Source organism: Octopus bimaculoides, chromosome 2 (assembly GCF_001194135.2).
Source record: "Octopus bimaculoides isolate UCB-OBI-ISO-001 chromosome 2, ASM119413v2, whole genome shotgun sequence".
In the NCBI taxonomy this organism is placed as follows: domain Eukaryota; kingdom Metazoa; phylum Mollusca; class Cephalopoda; order Octopoda; family Octopodidae; genus Octopus; species Octopus bimaculoides.
Window position 1 is genome coordinate 65,892,894 of NC_068982.1, and position 6,579 is coordinate 65,899,472.

Below are 6,579 nucleotides of genomic sequence, written 5' to 3' on the forward strand. Positions count from 1 at the left end.
AAAAACAAGCCCTAAAATGGTACCAATACTATCAAAAGACAAGGTTTATATTCAAAATGTGTGTGTATATATATATATATATATATATATATATATATATATATATTTATACACACATACATAGTTTAACTTTATTTTTCCCAAGCATCCTTATCTATTTCTTGGAAAACAAATTGATAAAACTATAATGTTTGTATTTTTTCTCATCCCTTTTATTCAAGTATTTCCTTTCCTTTAGAAATACTTAATTGAATTTATCTCTTGACATGAATTCATTTCCCATTTGCTTTGCCATTTTCTTTTTTCTTCTATTTTTAAAAGTGTGGAAGCTTAATATTCAGCATCATGAGTTGGTGTTTTATTTTAGAAAGTCTGCTCCCTTTATTTTCATTTACCATACCTCTTGGCTTTCCTTATCATTATTATTACGATGCTGGCAAACTGGCAGGATTATTAACACACCAGACAAAATGCTTAGTGGCATTTCATCTGTCTTTTTATTCTGAGTTCAAACTCTGCCAAAGTTAACTTTGCCTTTCATCAAGTACCTGCTGAGCACTGGAGTCAATGTAATCAACTAACCCCCTTCTCCAAAAAATTTTAGGTGTTGTGCCTACAGTAGAAATGATTATTATTATTATTGTTAGTATTATTAAGATAGCAAGCTGGCAGAATCATTAGCACACCAAGCAAAATGCTTAGTGGCATTTCTTCTGGCTTAATGTTCTGAGTTCAAATTCTGCCAAGGTCAACTTTGCCTATCGTCCTTTCAAGGGCAATAAAATAAGTACCAGTTGAGCATTGGAGTCAATCTGATTGACCTATTCCTCCCCCGAAATTGCTGGCCTTGTGCCAAAACTTGAAAGCGCTATTATTATTATTTTTATTATAATAATAATAATAATAATTATTATTATTATTATTATTATTATTATACAAAATTCACTGTAATATCACCATACAGTACAGTTTTTTTCTTTATTCTTTCACATGCCATTATTTTCTGATAGTATGGGTTGGATAAGCTGGGCAAATTTGGTCATTTGTTGGATGCTATTGGAGCAAATAGTGTTTTACAACTTAATATTTTTTGTACAGTTAATCGTGGAAATGGAACTTGTTGGCTGGATTGACTGAAGCAAGCAAAATATTTTCTTTTGTCCAAGTGGACCAATACGAACAAGTTTGAACTGATTTACTTCAGCTATCTAATCCTTAACCTCATATAACAATAATCTTTTATTTTATGTCTTTCTTTTCAACTTGTAATTTTTGACATTAATGCCTTTTTTTTTTTTACTTTAATGCCTCTATTTTTGGCTTTCATAGTATAAAGTTTTATCATTAAATGTTTTCATTGAAAAAAAATCTCTGTTGAGGGGTTTCTCACTTGGTTGTAATTTGATTTCGGTCATTTTTTTCACTCCTAAATCTTGTAAAGCTGGTTGGTTTCAAAATCCAGCTAACCCTTTATGTCCCAATCATGTTGATACCTGGTTTTATTCCTCTATAGCAGCCATTACCTCAGTAACACAGAAGAATATAGTATTATGAATGTGTCAATATACATGGAGCATATTTTAATTAGTTAATTGCATCAGTACCCTTTTTTAATTTTATAGTCCATTTTCCTGATAAGTACCCACTTTTCTTTTCTTTACTCTTATGCTCTCCCCCCCCCTCTCTCTCTCTCTCTCACAGGTTCAACAATCTCTTTGTATTGCATCCTGTTTAGTCATCATATTTATATCTAGTAATTCACTGGAAAGTAACTCTTAAATCAGGATACATACACACACACACACACACACACACACTCACAAATTCTCGTTTGCCATAAGCAGGACCAATAACCAGTTGTTAGAACTCAGTAAATTTATGTACAATATTACTGAGCTCCAGCAGTGAGATGGGGTGAATTTACTGACATCCTCTGCTTCAAACTCTTATATGAACCAAAAGATAAGTACAGAGGTTAGGAGTGGCTGTGTGGTAAGTAGCTTGCTTACCAACCACATGGTTCCGGGTTCATTCCCACTGCGTGGCACCTTGGGTAAGTGTCTTCTACTATAGCCTTGGGCCGACCAAAGCCTTGTGAGTGTTTTGGTAGATGGAAACTGAAAGAAGCCCGTCTTACATATATATATGTATATATATATATATATATATATGTATGTATGTGTTTGTCCCCACCCCCCCAGCATCGTTTGACAACCGATGGTGGTGTGTTTACATCCCCGTAACTTAGCGTTTCGGCAAAAGAGACCGATAGAATAAGTACTAGGCTTCCAAAGAATAAGTCCTGGGGTTGATTTGCTTGACTAAAGGTGGTGCTCCAGCATGGCCGCAGTCAAATGACTGAAACAAGTAAAAGGGAATGACAAAAGAACAGGAGTCCATGGTCACTTATATTGGTTTGCAGCTGTTCCAGTTATATTGAACTGTTCACCCAGCATTGAGTGCAATGCAACATCTTAAAGCTTCATCAGATCCTTTACATACTGAAGAAGCTGTAAGATATTGCAATAGCACTCAACTCTGGGTACTGCACAGTTCCTTATCATCAAAACTGCTATAAGCTAATGAAGGTGATTATGTAACTCTTGTTCTCTTGTCATTCACACACACACGCATTGAATAGTTATCAAAAGAAAAAAAACATTTACTATTTATTCCTTTCACTACAATATTATTCCTGCAGATAAGTGCCTTACTTGCACACATATGCATACATATGTGAATGCATGTGTGTGTATGTATATGTACACACACATATATATATATATATGTATAGATATGTACATATATATATGCATGTATATACACACACTAGGTATCACATTAGTAAGATCAGTATTTATTAACATGAAGTTGATATTTAAATGCTACTCTATTGCTGAGGCAATTAACATATTTGCTAATTGGTGATGCCCTATATAAAAATCTATTGCAGGAACCACCTTAGGCACATTGAAATTACTTTCTTTACTTTATGTTTATCCCATGGAAATGGATATATATTTACAACTATACATTTTAACAAATATATTGTAGAAGCATCTAACAGTTATTCTCTTTTGTTTCATCAGTTTTTACATCTAAATGGTATTTTGACATGTGGGACTATGTTTAATAAGTAAAATTGTAACATTTAGATTCCCTATTTTCTGTTCTGTTGAAAGATTAATTTTTAGAGCTGATCTCTACTGCTGATTCGTTATTCCTCACTAAACATTTGTGGTGTGGGCAATTACTTAAACCCTCATAACTTTTGTTCTCTCTTTCCCCTTTCAGATTGTAATGGTGATCATAGATAGAGTCTAGCTTTTCATCACATCCTTATGCCTGATTATAAATTCTTGGTATTCTTTTAATGCAAGTGATTCCTGCTGTTGAATCCAAAACTGTTTCATTCAGTGAAGAAGTATTAAGATTCTATAATTCTTTTCAATATCACTTTTCTAAATAATTAACTGAATTAGTCGTTAATCAAAGGTAAAATTTGAGGGAAAAAACATGAAGACATAAAAATCCGTACTTTAGTCCTTTTTTTTTCTATATTTTCACCATTAACTGTTTTTATGTAGATATTCACATGGGGGTAGTTATCATCCCATAGTCATAATTACTGATAGCTCATGCTAATTTATTTCATCTCTGAAGTGGTGTATCTTCCTTGACTAAGCATATCACCTTTGACCTGGTTGGTTTAGCTGAAGGAACTAATAAATGATTGAATTAAAATTATGTTTATTACTTTATTTTTTTTATTAGTTATTGACTTCATATATATAAGTGGACTGGCAGAATCGTTAGTGTCAAACAAAATATCTGTGGTATTTAGTTACAGCCTTTACAATCTGAGTTCAAATCTTGCTGAGGTCATCTTTGCCTTTCATCCTTCTGGGGTTAATAAAATAATATACTGGGGACATTTTATCTTTGATGCTTTATGGTGGGAAGAGAAGGACAATATTCATCCGGTGTTGTTTAAGGGAATCTAGTGCCAACACTAGAAAGCAGATTGTAATTGCAATTTCCAGTGGAGATGTAACTTGACTTATATCTGATATCTATTTATACATGAAGTAAAGCTAAGGTGCTGCTGTAAAATTCTACTGAATTGGTGACTCTGCTCTTGACAAACACTGTAATTTATGCTTTAACATGTCAGTTACCCAAGAACCATCAGTAGTAATACCACTTGTGGTCACAGTTTTACATTTAAATCATTTACTTGATGTGTTAAAAAAAAAACCCCCAAATAAAACCAAAAATATAGTATTTTATCATCCTCATCTCATCCCACATGTATCTGTTTGTACTGTGTGTATTTACACACAGCAAATGTTTTATTTTTTTTTCCCAAATGGAAATTCCTTTATTTCAGGTCATCTTGCTTTAGGTATTCCTTATTATAAATTCTGTGAATGCTGAACCAGTGTCTTATGCTTTATTTTATTCTATTTATTTCATACTGGAACTTTCTTCTGCATATTTGTTAAAGATGGGCTTTTGAGTTTTTATTTCTTTATTATAATTATAATTATTATTATTATCATCATCATCATTTTTGTTAATTGTTATTATCAAAGATTTGTTTACTAAAAGAAAAAAAAAATGGTTTCCATTTAGAATTATTTTTTATTTATTTTTTTCATTTTATTTTAAACAGTTCCCAAATGTATTTATTTTTATGTTTGATTTTTGTAGCATTCTGACTTTGTTATCAAAATCAGTATAAATATTTTGAGCCATTTGTAACCCCCCCTTATCTGCTTCCTGTGGAATTCTGTCTTTGGCAGTGCCTTGTTGTATCTCTATTTACAAATTTTTTTATAATTGCTGCTGCATCTGTTTATACCAAAAGAAACTAGAAATGAAATCATGAGACCTGTGGCATTACCAAATCTAGTCTTCTAATTAACAGCAATTTAAACTGAATGAAGATGCGAACAATTTTTAATAAAATGGTTTGAAAATATATTTTAACTTGCTTCCCCCACGAACTGTATATTATAACAATGTACCTAAAAATAATCTTAAGTTTCAATACTTAAAAGACACAGAAATAAGCAAGTTTTTTTCAAAAAGTTTTTTCTTATTCTAATTTCTGAGATATTTGCAGAGAATTGTTTTTTTAAATTGTATATTAGAACTAAAATAATTAGTGTGGAAGACACATATTAACAATTCAAAAACATACTAAAACTGCTAATTTCACTAAAAGAAGAAAAGAAAATGTTTACCTGAAGTTAATAGTTTGTGTCTTTGAATGGCTAAAATGAAAGACTGTAATTCCACACTGTAATTCTCTTTTAATAATTTTCTTTAAATTCTATTTTTAAATGCTTTGATTTATTTACAAGATAAATGCTAAAAAGAAAAAATATATATAAAGAAATCAAATGCATTTTTAAAATTTTTATTTTTGGCAGGTGAGAATAATCAAATTTACATGCCCCAAAAGCAAATTAAACATTTTAAGGCTAAAATTTGTGTGTGTGTATTTTTTTTTTAATGACTAGATTTGGAAGTAACATTCTGCTGTGTTGAAACTACAATTGAGGTGTTATTATTAAGTAAAGTATCTACATAAATATTAATTTATCTTGAGTTGAGTTCTGAGATGAATACCCATGTACTCTATTGTTGTCTTACCTGGGTTGGTACAGTTTCATGTGGAGGATACCTTTTACTCTGGTGGAAGGAACATTTAAAACGAGCATCAGACATTAACCTTATTTATGAAGATAAAATTCTTCATATTGAACAGGTGAAATAGTTATCAACCATGTACCTGCTTCACTATATTACAGCTAATCACTGTGTTGCTTATAGAGAGTTTAGACTTGTTACCTGTCTGATATTGGTTCAACCAGTGCCAGTCACTGTACTCTAGTTTAGCGGAATTAATTGCTAAGATGAAAGTAATCAGTTTTACCAAATGATGATAACCAATCAGATGCCTTATAGACCACTACTGTTTTATTTTTAAGTTCAGTTCTGTACACATTAAATGGTTTTGGAATATAGTACCATGTCAATGTCTCTCCAATTAATACTCAACTGGGACTCCTATGTACTCACCATGCCTTGTTTATATTCTGTTGTACACAGGTCTATGAAATGTCAAAAAAAAAAATTGTGTGTGTATATATATATACATATATATATATATGCTTACATGCTTTATGTATATATATATATAAGCATACACCATTTCATATACATACATACACACACATGTATTACACATACCTCTCTCCTTTCTCTGCTAAATGCAGCACAACTTCATTAGAACAGTCATTATTTTCTTGTTTTGTTTCTCTGCTTGGGACATTAGGGGTTTCATTGTTTTTTAATGTCCATTGCCGAAAAAAGACTTTGTTACAAAATTTGAACATTGTTGTATTGGAACTAATTTGGTTGTTCACAGCAGCTGACTGGATCCTCTTTGGAAAGTGTTCTTCTCACCCTTAAATTAATTCACTGCTGTGGAAACATCATATATTATAAAATGAATATGAAAATAACATTTTAAAGAATAAAATTTCTACAATAATATGTATGTGTGTG